General features: G+C 47.3%; 1 protein-coding gene across 10 annotated transcripts in view; it reads right to left on the bottom strand.

Annotated features, from left to right (window-relative positions):
- PLEKHG3 (pleckstrin homology and RhoGEF domain containing G3) overlaps positions 1–18840 on the bottom strand; it is a 42834-nt gene extending 23994 nt beyond the window's left edge. For 3 of the 10 annotated variants that reach the window (XM_030319309.2, XM_032593377.1, XM_030319311.2), the window contains exon 1: positions 18435–18839. The gene's annotated coding sequence lies outside the window, so the exon portion shown is untranslated. Of the gene's footprint in view, positions 1–17425; positions 17571–18434 lie in introns of those variants that run through there. The other 7 variants (XM_030319312.1, XM_030319308.2, XM_032593378.1 and 4 more) reach the window with 4 other exon arrangements.
- Positions 18841–23440: the final 4600 nt, after the last annotated feature.

The raw sequence follows: 23440 nt of genomic DNA, 5'->3' as shown, positions 1-23440 counted from the left end.
CTAGTCCTCGGGTTTAAAAAAAAAACAATAAAATAAAATCCAGCACCAAGGTGGGCATGGGAAGGACATAAAACCATCAGGTAGTGGGAAGAGCCTTGCTATTAACCCATTTCCTAAATCACAGAGAATATCAAAGAGGGACATAGCAGCAGAAAGTGTATGAGCCCAGGGACTCCAGCCAGCACTGCTCAAAACCAGCCCCAGTTCTGCCCCCAAAAAGCTGGATGACAGATAAGGAGTAAGGCAGTGAGCCATCTCTGCCACAGTGTCTACCCTCTCATTTAGAGATAACAGTCCTTGCCCTTCCTAAGTCGTGAGCTTCAGAATTCACTGGACAAGTATTTTCAAGCACTCACTTTGCACAAAGACATTGTGGCAGCCTTGTGGGAGACACAGAGATGAATCACACACAGAGCCTGCTCTCCAGAGCGGATACTCTATCAAGAGAAACAAGACAAGCCCATCAATATCAAAAGGAGGTAGAGAATGGGGTCATGAGCAGCATGGGAGTTCAAGACTGTCTCCAGTTTTGGGAATTCATTCCACACTTCTGAGCATGATGCTAGGCCCTAGGGATACTGAAACGAATAAGACCTTGTCCCTGTCTTTGAGGAACCAATTCTAGAAGGAAAAATTAAACAAATTATCCACAAAGCAATGCCTTGAGGGCTGGTACAGAAGTACAAATACATAAACTGTGCCCACAGGAAGAGGGAATAACTAGTGCGACCTGGGCAGCTTTAAAGGAGGTGATAGTTGAGCTGAGCCTTGAATGATGAATAAGCTTTTACTTGGCAGGTGAAGGGACGTGAGGGCCCTTGATGCAAAGGCAGCAGCATGGAAGAGCTGAGTCCCAAAAGGATATGGACGTCCCAAGGACCTGGGGTGGCTGGCAGCAAGAGGCCAGGCTGGCAGGAATGGGAGAGACTGTAGGCATCGGCAATGGCGGGAAAGGACACACCCGAGCCATGCCTGGAAGGAAGAACAACTACCGGGACAGTAAGGGAAGGGCTCTAGGAGATGAGGTGTGAGAATATGCCCCAAAAAGCGACAAACCCCACATGGGGCTATGGGAGCAGGGGTCCATATAGCCAAAGAGCGTTCAGGAAGAATCCAGAGGCCCAAGAAGGTGCTGACTATTCGTAGAGAGCTTCAGGGAGGAGAAAAAGAGAAGGACCCAGGGAAGCATCTGCTAGAAAGAACACGACCCATTCCAACCCTTGTGAAGGGGGCAGAAAGGAGGATCCCAGTAAAGGTGAAGACACAAAGCTTCGTGTAAATTAGAAGCTTCTGAAACCAAGAAAACTGAGAGATGGGGGCTTAACCAGAAGAGAATGTCCCATTGGGGTTCCAGGCCAAAGGCTCTCTCCTGGGCTGGGGACTGGTCAGAATACATCTCATCACCTGAGGACTTTTTCCCTTCCCCAAATTCTCACGTTCCCGCCCTAAGCAAATTAGAATCAGGGGCAACCTGCCAACAGGGTGGCTACCCCAAATGCAACTTCCTCTCTGCTTTCGAGCATGACCATCCAGACCCAGAAAAGTGTGTAAATGTGAGCAGCAGTGCTCCCCACCACACCGCTTAGTGAACTGCTTCCATCCATCAAACCACTCTGGCCTTCCCCGTCTCTCAGGCACTACAGCAAAAATGCTCCAATACCCCTCCTTCTTTGCCCAGGACGCTGATCTTGGGCCTGGTGCCTGACCCAGAGAAGTTAAGAAAGTGGATTTTCTTCTATAAGGCAGACTGTATAGGCTCTCACAACAAATGGCGACTCTCAAAGGCAGCCAAGCCCTTTAGACAGCAAGGCCTTATACATTTCCCTTCCCGGATCCCTCTTCCAGAGTCCAGGAGGGCCCCTCTCCACCCCACAGCACCTGTCTCCACCCCCCTGGCCCCTTCCCTTCTAAGAGGCCTCAACCAAGGAGGCCCAAGAAACTCATCCAACCAGTTCCCAGGTGGGAGGAAAGGAGCTGTCTCCCTTAGCTGAGAGGTTAGGAGACCAGAATGCAGACAGGAGGGGCGGCTGTCCCCTGGGGTGAGGGGATGCACGTGGCATGGTGCAACACAGGCCGGGCAGCACAATCCCGCTCCTGGAAAAGCAAGGCCTTGACTCAACATTTAAAAACATAGTCAAGTCAGGGTGGCAATCTGCCCCCTGAACTCCCTGCTCCTGTGGCCCGGAGATCCAAAAGTGGCGGGCACAGCCCCTGCCTGGCAGTGTCCATCCGGGAGGACACAGGGTGGGGGAGAACTTCCTTTCACTTGCTGACCTGCCACCACTTGATTTTATCCAAAATAACCACCCTCTGTGGATTCTGGGAAAAAGAAACTTCAGGAAGAAGTGGGAGATTAACTCTGCTTTTCCCAGCGCAGAAGCGCTTTTGTGCTGGGTTGCTCCAACACTGCGGCCCCTTCTCTAACCAGCCAACTCTGAATGTTCAGAAATCAGAAGGCCCTCTGAAACCCCCAGGAGAACCGTCTACAGTCACCTCTAAAACAGGAACACGGGACTGTCTTGCTCTTACCCAGCCACAGTTGACAAATCCACTAGAAGCCAGGGTAGGATAAAAGAAAACAACAACAAAAAAACCCAGCTCTCCGACACCTACATGGGGTTCCTCGGTTTCTGAACCTCCAAGGGAGAAACCTACCTTTTACCCCCAAACCTGAGGCTAGCCAGCTTTCACGGGGTAGTTTGTAAAGGCCTGGAGGCCCAGAACTGAGAGTCAGGCCCCCTTGTACCCCCTGGCCTGGCCTCAGCCAGGTACCTACCGCCTTCCTCAAAAGGGCTCCCATCGGAGCACCGAGAGGGCCACCTGGGGCCCGGGAGCTGCGCCCTCCCAGCCCCGGCAGCCGAGCGGTTAACAGGCTTGGGGCGAGCAGCGAGCTGCCACCAACAGCCTCGGGAATTAAAGTGCCCGCCGCCTCCTGCAAAAGCTCTTCAATAAATGTCCTATTCAGAACCAGTTCTGCGTGTGGGTCATACTTTCTGCATTTCTTTCATTCCTGATGCCTGGGGGGCCCCCCGACGGAGGAAATGAGGCTTCTCACCCTAATTCAGCAGGCCCCAGCGGGGTGAGGACCCAGGCCACAGTCTGGCAGGTATGCACTGCCCGGCTGAGGACATGCAAATATCTAAGCAATTAAACACAAGGGGACACTAACTGCAGGAAGTCAAATACTGAAGACACTTGAACAAAGCCAGATCATTCACCAGCACAACAATACTCCATTTATGTGGCTCCTCCCCCACCCCAGGCCCTCAAAGCCTGAGGATATTAACCCTTGTCCTTACAACAGCCAGGGGCACAGGGAAGAGGCAGGTGGGCAGCAGGCATTATTAGCCATTTTACAGATCAGGAAACTGAGTGGCTCCCGAAATGCCAGACTGGAATACCAACTGGCACATTATTGGGGTGAACCAGGCATTGTGCTGAACAAAACCTCTGTGTAGTCTCCTCACAACAACCTCAAGGTCCAGAGCCATGGGCTCCTTTACCCAAGGCCCGACAGGGAGGGAAGAGGGGAAAGCCAGGCAGGGTTTCCTGGAATCCTGCTTCCAGAGCTCTTCACCATTCCTCGAAGTGGCCTCAGGTGGGGCCTTAAGAGATGCAGATGGAACCCCTTGAGCCCACCTTGTGGGAACGCCCTCAGGCACTTTGCTCAGAACAAGTTCCTACACTGAGGGGCAACCGCAGAGAGAGGGCAGTCACCTGGGAATTCATAACTCCCTCCTAGAAGCTTCCAGGAACAGTTTCTGTGCCCGTTGAGGGATGGCCCAAGGACCAAGCGCACTGGCTGCCCTTCTCCACCCCGTCACAGTGAGGGGTACTCATCCGCACTGCAGCTCAGTGAGTGGCAAGTACCCTAAAGAGTCTTCTGTGAATGCTCTGTCCTCTTAACTCAGTTACAGCCTCCTGCAGTTACGGACCAGATCTTGGGGTGGGGGGTGGGGGGGTACCCTCTTTCCCCCAGGTCTGCTGGCACTCAAATGCCTACTACTGATTTTGGCAGGTGTGCAAGCATATGCCAGAAAAAGGCCACAATGAAGCACACGGGTGGCTGGTATTTTCTGAGCTTGTACGGGAGAAAAAGACCTTCCCTAGAGGAGGACCAGAAAAAGGTTGGGGAATGGAAAACCAAGCTGTTCACCTCGTCTCTGCTGCCTGGTCAGACCCAACCCAGCTGAAAGCTGCAGCGTCCAGGCTGAGAGGACTTCCTGTCTGAAAACAGGATTACTCAAACTCACTCACATTTAGTGGCAATATAAACTGCGTGCCAGGTCCTGAGAACATGGCAATACGTAAGGCAGAGCCTTGCTATCAAGGAGCTTACGTTCCCAGTGGGAAGGACACAAATGGTAGGCAAATGACTAATATATTTCTGGGTAGTGATAAATGTCATGAAGAAGATAAAGCAGGGAAAAGAGTGTGAGTGGGGGATGGGGGCGTTGTTTGGTCAAGAGGCCTGGGAAGGCTAGGAGGAGGGGACTCTGGGGCGGAGTCCTGTGTAAGAAGAAATCATACCGCAAAGTTCTGGGGGAAGAGCCTTCCAACAATCCTTTCCTCCACTCCACCTCAGCCACCGACCCACACATTTCATATGTCCCAGAGCTCATCATCACCAGTAAGTGCAGACTTCCCAAATACACTTTTAAGCATCCGACTCTTTGCAACCACTGAGGAGGAGCAGAGTATGAACATTACTAACCCTACAACAAAAAGCCATCACAAGGGAATAAAAAGATGGAACAAATTGGTACTCCAAGAGCTAAAATAAAAGAAAACTCTGAGCAAGACTTTGAAAAAGTACTAAACAGAAATGAAATATACGATATTGAAATTTAAAACCCAATACATATGGGCTGGCTCAGTCAGTAGAGCATGCGACTCTTGATTTCAGGGTTGTAAGTTCAAACCCCACATTGGCTGTAGAGATTACTTAAAATTGAAAGAAAAATCCTGGGGTGCCTGGGTTGGCTAGGTGGGTTTAGCATAGGACTCTTGGTTTCAGCTCAGGTCATGATCTCACAATTCATGGGACTGAGCCTCGTGCTGACAAGGCAGAGCTTGCTTGGGATTTTCTCCCTCCCTCTTTCTCTCAGACCCTCCCCACTGTCTCTGTCTCTGTCTCTCTCTCCCTCTTTCTCAAAATAAATAAATATTTAAAAAATAAAAATAAAAAATTTAAAAACACTTTAAAAAGTCTTTAAAAAATAAATAAAACCCAATAGGTAGGTTAAACAGAAAATTAAACACAGCTAGAGAATTAGTGACATGTAAAGAAAAAAAAAAAAAAAAAGCCTGAGTAAGTCATCCTGATTTCAGTGCAAAAAGAGAAGATAGAAAATATGAACAGAGAGATCCAGAAAGTTCCAGAACAAAAAGGAAAATGGGAGAGAGGCAATTTTCAACGATGGAACATACATGAATTTTCCAGAACAGAAGGTAGACATTTGTCCTCTGATTGAAAGCACACACAAGTTAAATTTAAAAGAAGGCTACAGGGGCGCCTGGGTGGCTCAGTCGGTTGAGCGTCAGACTTCGGCTCAGGTCATGATCTCACAGCTCATGAGTTCAAGCCCCACGTCGGGCTCTGTGCTGACAGCTCAGAGCCTGGAGCCTGCTTCTACTTGTGCGTCTCCCTCTCTCTCTGCCCCTAACCCACTCGCATGCTGTCTCTGTCTCTCTCAAAAATAAATAAACATTAAAAAAAAATTTTTTTTAATAATAATAATAAAATAAAAGAAGGCTACATTTAGCTATATCGTGCATAGTATAAATGGAGAACACTGAAGACGGAAAATAAATATCTTCAAGGATTATAAGGAAATACCACAAACAACTATATGCCAATAAATTAGATAACTTAGACAAACGAATTCCTAAATGACACAAATCAATGACTGACTCAGGAAGAAATAGAAAATCCGACAAGAACTGTTCACAAGTAAAGAGACTGACTAGTAATTTTAAAATTCTCAATAAAGAAAAGCCCAGGACTAGAGGGCCCCACTGATGAATTCTACCAAACCTTAAAGAAGAATTAATACCAATTCTTTACAAACTCTTTCAGAAATAAAAGAGGAAGGAACACTTCCCAACTCATTCTAGAGGTCATATTACTCCAATATCAAGACCAGACATCACAAGGAAACTATAGTTTAAAATCCCTAATAAATAAAGATGCAAGAATCCTCAACAAAATACTAACAAATTGAATCCAGTAACACATAAAAGAGTATACACTATGACCATATGATTTATCCCAGAAATACAAGATTGGGTTAACATCCAAAAGTCAAGATATTAATAAAGTACAAAAACCACCTGATAATCTCAGTAGACCCAGAAAAAATATTTGACAAAATCTAACACCTTTCCATAATAAAAACACTTTCACAAACTAGGAATAGAAGGGAACATTCCCATCCTTACAAAGAGCATCTACAAAAAACCTATAGGTACTTCGTACTTAATGGAGAAAAACTGACTGCTCTTCCCCTAAGATCAGAACAAGACAAGGATTTCCCCTCATGCCATTTCTATTCAACAGTGTACTAGAGTTGTAATCAGGGCAATTAAGCAGGAAAAAGAAATAAAAGACATTCAGACTAAAAAAAGGAAGAAGTAAAGCTATCTCTGTTCACAGATGACACAATCTTGTACATAGAAAACCCTAAGAAATCCACTGTAAAACCATTACTACTAATGAAAAAGTTCAGCAACATGGCAGAATATAAGATCAACACATAAAAATCAATTCTAGTCCTATACGTTGGCAGTGAACAATCCAAAAATGAAATGAAGAAATGAAACAATACCATTTATAATAGCAAAAGCATAGAGTGGTTTGGAATACATGTAACAAGGAAAATGCAAGACTTGTGTACTGGAAACCACAAAACACTGCTGAAAGAATTAAAGAAGATCTGAATAAATGGAAAGACAACTCATGTTCTAATGCATCAGAACACTTAGCATTGCTAAACTGGCAATACTCCCCAAATCTATGTACAGCTCAACACAATCTCTGTGACAATCTCAGCTGGATTTTTGCAGAAATTGACAAGCTGATCCTAAAATTCCTCTGGAAAAGCAAGAGACCCAGAATAACCAAAACAATCCTGAAAAAGACCAAAATTGGAAGACTCACAGTTCCTGATTTCAAAACTAACTACAAAGCTACACTTACTAAGACTGGCTATACTGGCATAAAGGCAGACATATAGATTAATAGAATTGAGAGTACAGAAATAAAACCTCACATTTAGAGCCAACTGATTTTCATCAAGGGTACTAAGACAATTCGACAGGAAGAGACTTTCAACAAGTAATACTAGGACAACTGGATATTCACATGCAAAAGAATGAATCTGGACATCTGGTTTACATCATACACAAAAACTAAGGCAAGACGTATCACAGATCTAAATGTAAGACCAGAAACTGTAAAATTTTAGAAGAAAACATAGGAAGAAATCTTGCTGAACTTGGGTGAGCAATGGTTTCTTAAGTATCAAAAGCACAAGCACCAAAACAAACAAATAAAACTGATACACTGGACTTAACCAAAATTAAAAACTATAGTGTTCCAAAGGGCACTCTCAAGAAAGTGAAAAAAAAAGAAAAGAGAAAAAACAAATTACAAAATGGGAAAAAATACAAAACAGTTGTAAATCATATATTGGACAACGGACTCATAACTAGAATATGTAAGGAACCCTAACAACAACAATAAAACTCAATTTATAAATGGGCAAAGATTTGAATAGACATTTCTCTAAAGAAGATATGCATAAGGCCAATAACCACATGAAAATATGCTCCACATCATAAAGCATTAAGGAAATGCAATCAAAACCATAGTTAATACCACTCCATAACCACTAGGATGGCTAAAATAAAAACAATGTTCAACAAGTATTAGCGATCATGTGGAGAAATTAGAACGCTTTGCACCCTCCTGGTAAGAATGGAAAAGAGTCCAGCTTATTTGGAAAACAATTAAGCTGTTTCTCAAAAAGCTAAAGAGTTACCATATGGCACAGCAATTCTACTCCTAGGTATATACTAAAGAGAACTGAAAATATATGTCCATACAAAAGGTGAACATAACCATTCACAGGGTGTTATTCATAACAGCCAAAATACAGAAACAGCTCAAATGTCCATCAACTGATGAAACGATAAACAAAATGCAGTATATCCATACAATGGAATATTTGGCAATTAAAAAAAATGAAGATCTGATAACATTCCACAACATGGATGACTCTTGAAAACATCAAGCTAGTCATAATAAAATACATTTTTATGAACTCATTTATGTGAAATATCCAGAATAGGCAAATGCATAGAGAGAGAAAGGAGATTTGTGGTTGCCTGGGGATGAGGGATGGGAAAAAATGGAAATGACTGCTAATAGGTATAGGGTTTCTTTTTGAGGGGGCATAAACTGTTTTAGGACTGGACAGTGGTAATGGTTGTACAACTCTGTGAATATACTAAAAACCACTAACCACCTTACATAGATGAATTTTAAGATATGTGAAATGTCTCAATAAAGTTATAAATCAGTCAACAGAATCTTAAAAGTAACAAGTCAGTGGGAAAAGTATAGACTCTTCAATAACTCGTACTGGAAAATTTGGCTACTCCTCTGGAAAAAGAAAATCAGTTTGATCTTACAAGGTTGAATTGTTCTCTACCTTGCCTGGACATAAGTCACCTAGGGCATTTCATAACCATGCCTGGGCCCCACCCCAAGATATTTTTATTTTTGTTTTTTAATGTTTTTATTTATTTTTGAGACAGACAGAGCAAGCGGGGGAGGGGCAGACAGAGAGGGAGACCCAGAATCTGAAGCAGGCTCCAGGCTCCAAGCTCTCAGCACAGAACCCGAGGCAGGGCTCAAACTCACAGGCTGTGAGATTATGACCTGAGCCGAAGTCAAAAGCTCAACTGACTGAGCCACCCAGGTGCCCCAAGATATTATTTTATTGGTCTTATCTGAGGTGATACTCAGACATCAGTACTTTCTTTTTAAAGCTCCTCATAAGGCTTTAGTGTGGAGCCAGAGTTGAGGTCCAATTTCATATAAAATTTAAAATGAATTTAAAATGTAAGCATGGGAAGCAAAACTTAAATTGAAAATAATATATTTATAAAATCAGAGCAGGAGAGGATTTTTTGAACAAGAGACAGAAAGTATAAACAAAAGATTGGTAAATCTGACATTAAAATTAAAACTTCCTGGGGCGCCTGGGTGGCTCAGTCGGTTAAGCGGCCGACTTCAGCTCAGGTCATGATCTCACAGTCCGTGAGTTCGAGCCCCGCGTCGGGCTCTGTGCTGACAGCTCAGAGCCTGGAGCCTGCTTCAGATTCTGTGTCTCCCTCTCTCTCTGCCCCTCCCCCGTTCATGCTCTGTCTCTCTCTGTCTCAAAAATAAATAAACGTTAAAAAAAAAATTTTTTTTTAAATTAAAACTTCCTTATGAAAACTGACATTATTAATAAAGTTAAGACAACCCACAGCTCTATGTAACGAATATAATATACCAAAGATTAGTTATTTAACATATATATCTTTTAACTCCTAAAAGACAATGGCAATTAAAACTCTGGAAAAGTATACAAGAACCAATAGCACGTGGGAGAGGCATGGGGGGTACGCATGGGAAACTCTTCACTATGTTCTCTTTTGCAGTTTGAATCATGCGGATATATTATCCAGTTAAATACAAAGGTTTTTTAACGTAAAGGGCAAAGACTCATACAATAACACGACTGGCCAATAAACAGGAAAAGTGTCCATCCCTACCTGTAATCAAAGTGTAAATTTTATTTCTTTTGAGAGAGCGAGTGTGTGCAAGAAGGATAGAGAGAAAGGGGGAGAGAAAATCCCAAGCAGGTTCCTCGCTGTCAGGATAGAGCCCAAATAGGGGTTTGATCCCATCAATCGTGAGATCATGACCTGAGCCAACATCAAGAGCCAGACGCTTAACCGACTGAGCCGCCCAGGCACCCCAAAGTGTTCATTTTAAAAGTTTTTTTTTTTTCCTTTTCCAATGTTTTTATTTATTTTTGGGACAGAGAGAGACAGAGCATGAACGGGGGAGGGGCAGAGAGAGAGGGAGACACAGAATCGGAAACAGGCTCCAGGCTCTGAGCCATCAGCCCAGAGGCCTGACGCGGGGCTCGAACTCCCGGACCGCGAGATCGTGACCTGGCTGAAGTTGGACGCTTAACCGACTGCGCCACCCAGGCGCCCCCCAAAGTGTTCATTTTAAAAACCCCTTTATTGGGGCACTTGGGTGGCTCAGTTGGTTGGACATCTGAATCGATATCAGTTCAGGTCACGATCTCCTGGTTCCTGGGATCCAGGCCCACGTTGGGCTCTGCACTGACAGCAAGGAACCTGCTTGGGACTCTCTTTCTCCCCCTCTCTCTGCCCCTCCCCCATATGCAATTGTGTGTGCCCACGCATGCTCTCTCTCTAAATAAATAAATAAACATGAAAAAAAAGAAGAAAAAAAAGAAAACACTTTTTAAAAAATAATTTTTTTTTTTAACTTTTATTTATTTTTGAGACAGAGAGAGACAGAGCATGAACGGGGGAGGGGCAGAGAGCGAGGGAGACACAGAACCGGAAGCAGGCTCCAGGCTCTGGGCCATCAGCCCAGAGCCCGACGCAGGGCTGGAATTCACGGACCATGAGATCCTGACCTGAGCTGAAGTTGGACGCTTAACCGACTGAGCCACCCAGGTGCCCCTAAAAAATAATTTTAAAATACCATTTCATACCTACCAGATTGAAAGACAAAAAAAAAAAAAAAGCGAAATAGGAGTTCTCCTATTTCTGGTAAGAATAGAAGTTGTTTTTACAAATCATTTGGGGACAGTTTCACAGTATCTCGAAAAGCACAACTTATGACCCAGTAATCGCACTGCTGACGTACTTGGGAGAGAAGACTGACATGCATGTTCAACACGGTATTATTTGCAGTGGTGAAAAAAATGTCCATCAGTAAGTGCAAGGTGATACAGTTCTACAACAGATACCACACAAGCGATGAATGAATAAATGAGATTTAAATATACCAATACGGGAGCGCCTGGGTGGCTCAATCGGTTAAAGTCCAACTCTTGGTTTCCACTCAGGTCACGATTTCACGGTTTGTGAGACTGAGCCCCGCGTGGGGCTCTGCAATAACAGCGTTGAGCCTACTTGGGATTTCTCTCTCCCTCTCTCTCTGCCCATCCATGCTTGCTCTCTCAATAAGATAAACATTAATAAAAAAAAAAACACACATGGATAAATCTAGGTAACAATGTTGGATAAAAAATTCAAGTTCAAGGAGAACACATTGAACGTGATGCTATAGAGGTCAAAATTAAAACAACACAATACCATATGCTACTTATAGACAACAGTGTAAAGTATAAAAACATGCAAAGGAATAATAAACATCATAGTCGGGAGAATTTTATTTCTGGGGAAGGAGGGAAGAAAATTTCCCCAAGAGATTGCATCTGTAACATTCTATCTCCACAATAAATGAGAGAGGTAAGGATGATACAATTACCACTTGCCGGGTCTGCACAGTGGGAACACAGCGGGGCTGGGTCAGGGTTCCTAGACAGAGGCGGGCCCGTCACCTGAAGACTGACTAGAACAACTGGCACCAAGGCCACACACGGAAGCACCTTTCAGCAGCATCCAGAACCAAAACAAAGGAACAAAGCTTCCCTGGGAAAGAGGCCTGGGATGTTTGAAACTGCAGCTCCTTCCTCCCTGTCATTTTCTGGCCTCTGAAAGTGCTGTGTGGCACCCAGGCGGATGCTTAAATTGTAACTGTACTGAAAGCATTCTTGTTTCTAAGACGAGTGCCCTTTGGGATACCTGGCAGGCCATCTGGGCGCAGCTGAATTAGGGCTGGACCTGCTTTACTTGACTAGCCGGATGGACCCCCCTGAAGAGAGGGCTGTCCAAAAAGCCAAAAAACTCAAGAGAGTTTTTTTTTTTTTTTTTAATTTTTTTTTCAATGTTTATTTATTTTTGGGACAGAGAGAGACAGAGCATGAACGGGGGAGGGGCAGAGTGAGAGGGAGACACAGAATCGGAAACAGGCTCCAGGCTCCGAGCCATCAGCCCGGAGCCTGACGCGGGGCTCGAACTCACGGACTGCGAGATCGTGACCTGGCTGAAGTCGGACGCTTAACCGACTGCGCCACCCAGGCGCCCCAAGAGAGTTTTAAAAAAGTCTTGGATAAAGCGGTGCACCTGTGCCCCAGGGTCACTCAAAAATTCAAATCTCATCCCTGCCAAGTCTTGGCTGAGTGCTCCTGGACACATTTCCAACCTTGGGTGGACTGCGTTTCCTTATCTGTGGCAGTGGGTAACACCACTTGTTCTGCCTTTGTCCAGAGGAGTAGTGATATTATTACTCAAGTATCAACACTTTTAAAAGTTGTAGTCAATCTGGTTGGGAATCTTTTAAAAATGTTACACGCTTCCTTGCATGCCTTCCTAAACGGTCAAGGGAACATCATTTAACCTTTTCTGGACGACTCAAGGTCACAATTACCAGCAGAGCATCACTTATCAAAATGATGACCACCTGCCTAAGGGTCATTCCTCCTAAAGAGATCCCAGCTCTTACGCAGGTACTTGCCCTTCCTGCCGTTCCGACCTCTGTCCACTCTTACTGTCAACTCCCAGTTGCTCCGTGGGCATTTTTCCTCTCTATGCTGGTCTCTTTACAGCCTTTCCTTTGCTGCTTCCTTTCAGCTGTCGGCTTGGAAACGGGATGACACAACATATACATAAAAGTTAAACAGAGTCTGGGGGGCTGGTGTGAAGAAAAACGTAGGAACTGGAGTCCTGGCTGATTAGAGGTCTTGACTATATGCAGATAAGCAGGACCACAGGTAGGACAAGTCCTGAGGAGCACACAAGAGGGGACCCACTGCCTTCTGTGGGATATTATGGGACATATCATGGGATGAACTATATTCAAAACCACAAGCACCCCTTCTGTCCACTTTGCATGGGGGCAAATCCTGCCACGGGCCTGGCAGGACTGGTCCCAGGGACTCCAGTCAGCACCCTTCCACTTTTCCAGGCTGCGGGAATATAGAGCTGCCTGCCCCTCCGTCACAGCAGCTGACCACAGGTTAACTTCCCCAAATATCCTAGGCATTTTTAGACAGGAATAGAACATTTGTGAAGAATGTGAAAATTTCTTTTAATTCCTAAGGTTTCATTACACAGCAGCAAATATTTACTTATATAGCAAGTGTTTATTGGAATCCTACGATGCAGGAAGCAATGTGCAGGAATTGGGATGTAGCAATGTGCAGGACAGAGAGAGGCTACATGAATACTGGTTCCCTTTTCTTGTCAACACTTGCCAAATGTTGCTCAAGAACCTCCAATTTACGCACACGCGCGCACGCGTGCGCGCGCGCGCACACACACACACACACACACACACACAGAGTCTTGCAGCCTGGGGAGTAAAGGATATGAATTTTTGAGAGCTTCCAATACCTGTAGTTCCAGCTCTCCTCTTGAGATGCTGTTACACAGTAAGAACTAGACTTTACTCCTCTGGCATCCCTCCCTCTATTCTTAGCCGGACCCCAGCAATAATCAGCAACTTCAAGGACTCTCAAACTGTGTTTCCCAAAAGGTTGCATGGACGGCCACCATTGCGCCCACTGGAACCTTCGTCAGGACCTGTGTCCAGCCCCACAATCTGCTCAGCAGGAAGCAGAGTGAGAGTCCTTAAAAACCCATTTCCCGAGCTTAAACCAGGGCTCCCTCCCCAAAGGCCAGCAAGACAACCATAAAAAGTCCGGCTCTCCCTTTGCCTGTGTTCCCAGATGGCAACAGCCTACCCAGGTGGGCCCTGACCCCCGCTGCTGCCTTCTTCTCCCAAATCCCATGGAACAAAACCAGGAGCAAACGAGACCACCAAGCCCAGATTATGCTCAGGACGGGACCTCAGCACAAGCTCATCACACCCTGTTGATTACACTTTATACGGTTCTGTTATACAGGAACAAAGATGAATCAAGCACTCTCTCCTCAGAGAGCTTCTAATCAAAATGAGGAGCAAAGAGCAGAGAGACCCAGTTCACAAGACAGGCCTTCATCCCGGGCAGCTAACCCCCAGAGCGGCTGCTAGCATCTCGATGCACCTCCTTCTGATCATGGGGTACAGGGCCCTGCCCGGTTTTCCTTCTCCTGACTTACGGCCACCCCAAATCACAAAAATGCCTGTTTGCAACTTTCTCTGAGGCCAGATTATAACCAGCCTTATGCAGCCTCTAGGCATCAATTGGCAGGCCCAGAAAACCCCGTCACCACAGGGCCTGCCTGCTGTCCTGCGTGTGCCACAGGGCCCTCAGGGGGTGTGGTCTGGCTGATGACCACTTCCCTGGGCCTCACCCCCCACAGCCCATCCCTGCTTCCTGAGCCAGGGCAGGGCCCCCAGGAAACCACTCACCACAGCTTTGACAGCAGTCTTAGATCAGGCCCCTCCCTTTGAGGTCCGTGGTTCCAGCTAAAAGAGACTCCTCAGACTAGCCGGGTGGATGCAGCACAGAGCTGAACAGTTAGAGTCCAGGCAGAACCCAAGATAAGCCCCCGTCACAATCCTCTTGCCACCTACGCAATCTGCCCAGGCCTCCCCTCCCCTCCCCTCCCCCTCCCTCATCTTCCCCACCCCTTTCACTCCCTCTTGGAACATAAGTTATCTACAGGACCCTGGGAGAGGGGCGGATAGCCTTCCCAGCTGTGAGGCAGGGCGGAGAGGCCAAGGACCACGGTGTGATTCATCAGGGCTGTTTAAAAGCAGGGGGATTTCCAGAGCAAGGGAGGGCCAGGGCTACCCCCAGCTCACCCGTCGCCTGGGAAAGAGGCACACACCTGGGAGTCCAGCATCCTCAACCCCACCATCGGGAACCTAGGATAGGGTAGAAAAGTCTCACTAACGAGAAAGCTTGCGCTAACCAAGGTTTCTGTTTTTACCTCCCTCCAATTCCCCACCCCTGCCTAACACTTGAAATGCAAAGCCTTTCATCCAGAGTCCTTGGCGATGGCATTTAATATCTTGGACTACCCCTGCACAATTTGTTTGGAGAAATAATAAGATTATCATGTATTGAACACCTCTGTAGGCTGTGCGAAGCACTGAACATTGGTTCTCATTGTTCATGGTCACACAATACCGTACGTGGTAGGAATGATGACTAACACCATTTTACAGGTGAGAAACATAGGCTTAGAGGTTAGCACCGCAGGGCTAGCAAGCTGGAAAGCTGGGATCCAAATCCAGGTGCACCCAATTCCAAACCCTGCCCCTCAGTTCCACAGTGGGTTGCTTAACTGGGTTTCAAGCAAAGAGACAAAGGGAAATACTTCCCTCAGGCATTATCTCAAATATCCCTTGTTCAGGAGGCTTCCCAGGCCACCCCATCTAAAAATGCCATCTCACCCCTTCCATGGTAATGTGCATCCACCTTCCCTATCCATGTTTCTGCTTATCGCTGACATGCTTTCTATTCACTTTCTACCTTGCTTTACTGTTGGCTTCCCCCACTAGAAGTCAGTGCCACGAGGTCAAGGATTTTTGTTATCCTTTGTTCGCTGCTGTGTCCCCTGCATCCATATTCATATACAGTAGGTGCCAAATAAATGTTGAATAAATGAATACTTTAAAATACACCTTAAGAAGCCTAACTGGAAGAAGAAAAAGAGGATGATCCATCCATTCAGGGGAAGAAGTGAGATGAGAAAAAGAGAGCAAGTTAGGAGCCCTAAGAGGAGTCCAATTAAGAGGAAATGAAGGTCTGCCAGGTCCCCTGTGGACTCCAGTAAAGCCTTTCCTGCTGGCAGTAGTGATTTCCAGCTGCCAAGGCCCCAGCCTGAGGGCTTCTGCTGGGGAGGGCAGGCAGGCAGCCCTGGAACAAAGGCCTATGGACACGCAGCTGGCCAGAGAGGCGGCACAGAGCAGAGGCCTGGGCCAGAAGGGCAGCCTGGGGTGGGGGGAGGGAGGCAAATGAGGAGCTGAAGAGGCCCCTCAGTGCAGCTGCAAAGGCAACACCCTCCCAAAGCCAAGAGTCCCCTCAACCCCCAACACAACAGAGAATAGCTAGATGGCGCCACAATTAACCCTCCAAAGTCAGCACCGGGGCCTGGGCTTGTGGCAACCCCTCCAGGCTTGGAGCCAGAGCCTTCACAAAGTTCTGGGAGGGGGGGAGGTGAAGGGGCCAGCCACAAGTCTGGAACACAGTCCCTGTTCCCCTACAGCCCTGGTCATCACTCAGGCCATGGCCTTTGGCCTCCTCCTGTGTAAACACAGTGACCCTGGGTTAGCTGTGGATTTGGTAAGCCAAATGTTTACCCTGGAGCTGATATCACAGGCCACGGATGTAAACTTCCACCATAGGATCCTGGTATCTGCCATCTCCTATGGCACATATGGGACATATCCAGTAACTGTAAAGCTCTTGAGAGTTCCTCCCAGTCACAGGGAGCTCTTTATTTTGTATAGGAGCTCACGGAGCACTTTGCACGTCTCTGGCTTCATCTGATCCTTACCACAGCCTCTATAGGAAACGCAGGCAAGTACCCCACTTTACTCCAGTGGAAACGGGAGTCTGAAAGATGTGTGACATGCCCAGGTCATGTTGGAGAAAGCATGGATTAGCCAGAGAAGGAATCTGAGTTCTAGTCCCTATTTGGCCAACAGGGATAAGGCTCAAACCACCTCACATCTCTGGGCTCTGCTGCCTTCAGGTGTAGATAGAGCAGGCTAGTCAGAGGTGCCTTCCAGCTCAAGCGACTCTACCAATCTTTAATGCTATGCAGTAGAGCCAGGATTAAAACTCAAGCAAAATCCTGTGCTGGACTCCAAGGCCATCGCTTGTCGGCCTTGGCTAAGATCAAGTGGACTCCAAGGCTAGTGCTCTTTCCACTCTCCTTAATAGGCCACGTCTACTAAAAGGCAGTGGAAAAGCCCCGCAAAACAGCTTTTAAAGCACTCCCTCTGCTTCTAGGACTTGGTTTACCCAGAGCAGGATATCCAGGGAGCCAAGGGGTTGCCCTGCCCTCAGGGAAGGGAAAGGGTTCAGCAGCAGGAGTATTAACAGCAGGCTTAGAAGGACGAGATGAGGCACCCCAGGATCACGGGAAGGGATGAATAACAGAAGGGGTACATCTTCCTTTGATTCTTACTCTCTAGGTTTTCTGCTGGGGATGGTTGGAATGAAGTCATTCCCAGCTGAAGTTAATCAGGATTCCACTCTCAGTCCAGCAAGGAAGGTGCTAGAAAGGCACCTTCCAAAAAGGAAAACAAGCGATGTGCTCAAAGGGGAAGTCCTCCTGGGCTGTCATTACTCTCCCTACTTACTATTTCTTAAGCAAGGTCGATGTGATTGGGCTGCATGAAGAGGCAGGGCTGGGGAGACTCTGGGAACCCCCAGTCTAGGGTTCCATGTAGTATGATGCAGTCTGAGTCGCCTCACGAGGGGCTCCGGAGCAGAAGACAGCCTCTTTCATCAGCCAACAGTTTAGCAAATGGCCTCAAGAATGAAACCCTTGCCGTGGCCACTGAGACCGCCTCCCCACCCCCACCCCGGGCCACACCTCTCCAGCCTCCTACCAGTACATTTCCCACTCCGTTCTTCCTTTTGTTTTCAAAAGCAGCGCCAAGGAGTAAAAGTAGCTACCGAAAAATGTCCCGAAATTTCAAGTTTGCACGTCTTATCCTAGCTTTCCAAACCAAAGAGCTGAGAAGAGAGGAAATTAACCAAACAGATTTCAGGAGTGGGTGAGGTCGAGGTAGACAGTGGCAGTCAGTGGCTTCTATGCCTTCGGCTCCCGACACCTCATTTCTGGCACCCCCTCTAATCCCTTCAGTACAGGAGGAGAGATTCCCAACAGCGAGCACCGTGTGGCACCAACCCGGAACAGGCTGCTGGCGCCCCTTGGGCTCCCTGGACCAAAGGTTGGGGTCATTCCGCAAAAGGGTCCACCCGGCCCGGGGCCCACAGTCCGAGGCAAGGGCCAGCCCTAGGGCGACCGAGCGCGCAGGGGGAGCCGGTGGGCGCAGCCTCGCGGGCTTCCCCACTTTCAAACGGGGCCTCCCGGAGCCACCTGGCGCGCTCGCTCCTTTTGTTTCCGGGGTGGGGGCTACAGGACAGAAAATGTCTCCGTGCACGAGCCTCCCGCGCTCCGGTCCTCTGCCGGGAGGTCGCCTTGGAAGGCGCCAACGCGGCCCCGGGCCCTCCTCAGCCGCCCCGAGTCCTCACCCCGCGGGGGGCTGGAGCGAGGGCCCGGGAGTGGGGAGAGGGGGGTCTCGGAGGGGCTCTAGGCGCTGCCACTGGCGGAGGGAGAGGGGAGAAGCGAGGGCCACTCACCGCACGGTCGCCGCCCCGCTGGGTCCGGCACGCTCGGCGCGAGAGGCTGCCCAGGTGCGGCCGCGACGCGGGCGCGAGTTTGAAAGTCGCTCTCGGCAGTGGCTGAGGCTGCCCGCCGCTCCCGCCCACTGCCCAGCCCCTCGGCTGTCCGGGACGCGGCCCGCTGCAGGCGCGGCCCCCGGGGACCCCAGCCCGCGCGCGCCTTCCCAGCGCCCGGCAGGAAGTCGGGGCCGGGCGAGCGCAGCCGGAGCTGCGGCGGGAGGGAGGAGAGAGGGAGGAGCGGGCCAGGAATTTTTCCAGTGGGTGGAGACTCGGGCCCGCCGCTGGAATCCAGCAATTGGCGGCTCCGCGGGGACCCGGGGAAACTTCGCGACGCGGCGAGCTGGAGCCCGGGGTAAAGGGGATCGTGCGCCGCTAATGATTAACCCCGCAGGTGGGGCGAGCGCGCCGCCCGGACGGTGACCGTCCCGCCCCACGCGAGCGGCTCCCGGGCCGCCTAGATGTTCGTAGATTCAATGACGCACGTGGTGGGGGTCACCCCGGTGTCATAGCCAAACATCCCTCATTGTGCGGACAGGAAAGGGGGCTTTCTAGTAGGACATTAGTTGTGATCGGCATCGGGGGTCTCGATCCTGCTAGAGCAGGTCACCTCGGCCGTTTTGAGTCCGAAAGGCACGTCAAGAATGCCTCACCGCAGCTCGGTCCCTGTGACCCTTTACAAATGTAAATCCAAGCCTCTGAGAAGCTGACGAGACGAAGAAACTGGTAACTTGGCGGGAGTCCACCAAAACTCGGTGGATAAAACAAGATGCGGAAACCTGTGTAATAGAGAACCACGTTTTGGTGAAACGAAGACAGAGAACCCTTCTCCTTCCGTTTTTATGTCTTTATGTAACCTTATGGGTATGGAAAGGCACACACCTGGGGGGGGGCTCTCAATAAGGACAGGCTAGATTTTGAGCAAGATCATAAATTTTAAAATGCAAAATAATTCATCAAGAAAGATAGACAAAAGATGCTGTCCAGCACAAGGCAGGAGAGAAGCCCAGGGTGGGACCCCAGCAGAGGTCCCACTGGGTAGGCATTATCACCAGTTCCTAGGGAGAAGGAATGGGACACTGATACAGAATCACTAGGTTCTGTGTAGACAAATGTGTATAGTAAACGGCAAGTAAAGTTCTCGTCAAAAAGAAAACAAGCTTAAAAAAAAAAAAAAAAAAGCTCCAGGCAAATGCAAACTCCAGGTGATTTACAGGGAGGGGAGGGGAGTTGAGACGGCGGGCGCGGAAGGAAATGGCTTTCAGGTGACTTTGAAACAGGATCCTGGCAGAGGGTGGGGTATAGACTGCGGGGCTCCTGGCTCCAGACGGCCGGGAAAGGGGTAAGCGCTGGGCCTGACCGGCCCCGGAAGCCGGACCCACATGCCTCGGGGAGGGAGGGTCTGCTCCAAGCTTGCAGAGCCCTACATTCGCGGACTGGGAAGGTGAAAGCCGAGATTGCGGAAGGAGTTTGGGGGTAAACAGCCGCCGCGGCTCTACCAGATACAGCCGGCCAGGCTCCCGTGAGAAGCCGAAGTCCCGTCCTGCCTTCCAGGGGGCAGTCCTTTCTCATGCTTCTGCCTTTCTTTGATCCTTTCTTCTCTGATCACCTGAATCATACCAATCCCGTCCTGCCCACCTCAAATTCCAGCGTCCAAAGAAGGCCCTTGACTTCGCTAAGCCATTACTGAGTGTACTCCTCACGCTTTAGCCAGGACAGCGAAGAGTGTCAATGACAGTAATAATGACTCATTTAGTGGAGGCTTACCATTTGCAGGGAGTGGTGCTATGCTGTTGACATTGCCTTCCTCTATCCTCACAGTTACCTTGTGAGCTAGTAAGTATCCTTATCCCCAGTTTACAGACAGGATAACTGAGGATCAGAGGTATCTAGCAACTTGACCAAGATTACATAACCAGCAAAAGCAGAGTCTGACAAGATCCCAGATAGGTCCAACATTTGAGTGCTTACTAACCCTAAGTCCTTTATACAAACAACTGTAGTCACAGAAGAAGCTGAGGCAAGGTCGGCCACACAGCTAGTGTGCGACAGACCTGGGGAAAGCTGATCTTCCCCCATCTTTTCTGCCTTCTTTTTGACACCTGTTATATTCAATTCAGAACTTCATTATAATGTCTTGCATTGCTTCTAATTGTTTTGATATACATAACTTATTTCCTAAAACAAAAACTGTAGTCTTTCCTCATGGCAGAAGTCATATAGGAAGTACTCTGTCATGCAGTGCTGAATTCAGATGAAATAACCCAGTTTGTGAGAAATCAGACAATCTCACCTCTAAGGATAAAGACCTGTGTCTGGGCCCAGACTCCACCAATTAGAGCCTCCCTACTTCCTGCCCCTTCCGATTCTTGCTTTAGTAGCTGCACCCTCCCTACTATTAAATCATTTATTATTATAATAATACCTTGTGCTTCAGTAATGCCTTTAATCCAAGATCTCAAAGTGTTCTAACAAATACAGATTAATTCATCATCACAGTATCCCCACAGAGATGGGGAGATGGAGGTGTTCTCCCCCATTTTATGGGTGAGAAAACCAAGACAGCACAGACGATTGAAATGACTCACTATGGAGATCAGTGGATGGGTTACTTCTCCCGATTGAAATGACTCACTATGGAGATCAGTGGATGGGTTACTTCTCCCGGGCCCTTCCCCCGCTCCTTCCTAACTCTTGGCTGCCAACATCAGCATCAAAATTTCAAATCCCAGAGACAAAGACCATTGAGTTTTCACAATAAAGGACATTTCCAAACTGTCATTTCAGCTGCTCCATTGTGGTAGACCTCAGGAGAGGGAGGGGATGTAAACGCGGTGAAGGTCCCCTGAGGCTCTCTGCGTCCAGCTCAGAGGAGGAACCTGGGCGGCTGGGATGGGGGGAGGAAATCCCCTCCAAGGTGACCTAAAAAGCCCAGCCAAGCTTTGAGGTCTCTTCCAGAGTTTCAAGTTGCATTTTAGTAATGTTTCTCAAAGTGTGAGCCACAAGCAACAAAATAAAAGACGAATTAAACGTCATCAAAATCTAAAACTTCTATGCCTCAAGGGTCATCAAGAAAGTAAAAAGACAACCCAAAAAATGAGAGGAAATTGTTGCAAATCACTTGTCTGATAAGAGATTTACCTAGAATATATAAAGAATTCCTACAACTCAATAAAAAAAAAAACAATTTAAAAATGGGCAAGGGGCACTTGGGTGGCTCAGCTGGTTAAGCATCTGTTGATTTCGGCTCATGTCATGATCTCATGTGTGAGATTGAGCCCCTAGTTGGTCTCTGCACTGACAGTGCAGAGCCTATTTGGGATTTGCTCTCTCTCCCTCTCTCTCTGCCCCTTCCCTGCTCGAGTGCACATGCATGCTCTCTCTCTCTCTCTCTCTCTCTCTCATTTAAGTAAAATAAAAATGGGCAAAAAATCAAATCGACATTTCTCCAAAAAAGATATAGAAATGGCCAATAAGTGCATGAAAAGCTACTCAACATTAACCACCATGGAAATGGAATAAAAAAAACAATGAGGGGTGCCTGGGTAGCTCAGTCCGTGAGCCAACTCTTGATCTCTCCGGTAGTGAGTCCAAGCCCCACATTGGGTGTAGACCTTGCTTAAAAAATAAACATTAAAAAAATTTTAAGGGGCACCTGGCTGGTTCAGCCAGTGGAGCGTGCAACTCTTGATATTGGGGTCATGAGTTTGAGCCCCGAGTTGGGTACAGAGATCACATTAAAAAATAAAATCTTTAAAAGAAACTTTTTTAAATGAAATTTCACTAAATACCCATTAGAATGGCTAAAATCAAAAACACATATAATAATTAGGGTTAATGAGGATATGGAGAAATTAGAACTCTCATACATAAAAGATCAAACAGTGAACCCATGACTCAGCAATTCCACTCCTAGGTATATACAAGTAAAACCTTGGTTTGCGAGCATAATTTGTTCCAGAAACCTACTTGTAATCAAAAGCACTTGTACGGGGCGCCTGGGTGGCGCAGTCGGTTAAGCGTCCGACTTCAACCAGGTCACGATCTCGCGGTCCGTGAGTTCGAGCCCCGCGTCAGGCTCTGGGCTGATGGCTTGGAGCCTGGAGCCTGTTTCCGATTCTGTGTCTCCCTCTCTCTCTGCCCCTCCCCCGTTCATGCTCTGTCTCTCTCTGTCCCAAAAATAAATAAAAAACGTTGAAAAAAAAATTAAAAAAAAAAAGCACTTGTATATCAAAGCGAATTTCAAGAACCATTGGCTCAGTTGTGATCATGTGACGTTGGGCGTCACGTACTGCTCATATTGCAAGACATGGCTTGTTTATCAAGTTAAAATCTATTAGAAATGTTTGCTCATCTTGCAGCACACTGGCAGAACAAGTTACTCGCAATCCAAGGTTTTACTGTATGTACCCAAGTGTGTCCATACAAAACCTTGCACACGAATGTTCATAGAAGCACTACTCAATAGCCAGAAGGTAGGCACAACCCAAATGTCCATCAGTTGATGATGAATGGATAAAATGTGTATCTGTACAATGGAATATTATTCAGTCATAAAAAGGAATGAGGTAGTGGTTGGTGCTACAACATGAACGAACTTTGAAATCATTACGCTAAGTGAAAGAAGCCAGCCACCAAAACCCATATACGTACAATTCCATTTATATGAACTGTCCAAAATAAGCAAATCTATACAGACAGAAAGTAGATTCGTGGCTGCCTTAGAGCTGGGGTAGGGGTGGAGGGAAGTTGGAAAAAGATGGGGAATAGTTGCTAACGGGTTTGGCGTTTCTTCTAGGAGTGCTATAGACACTAAAAATAGTGATTAGACCAAAAAAAAAAACAAAACCATTAAATTGTATACTTTAAGTGGGTGAACTGTGTGGTATGTGCAATATATCTCAACAAAACTGTTATTTTTATTTTAAAAAGTGTGAACTCCTACCACCTGTTCCAGAATTACCAGA

The sequence above is a fragment of the Lynx canadensis genome, chromosome B3, assembly GCF_007474595.2.
Source record: "Lynx canadensis isolate LIC74 chromosome B3, mLynCan4.pri.v2, whole genome shotgun sequence".
Lineage (NCBI taxonomy): Eukaryota > Metazoa > Chordata > Mammalia > Carnivora > Felidae > Lynx > Lynx canadensis.
This window is presented reverse-complemented; position numbering and strand designations above follow the sequence as displayed.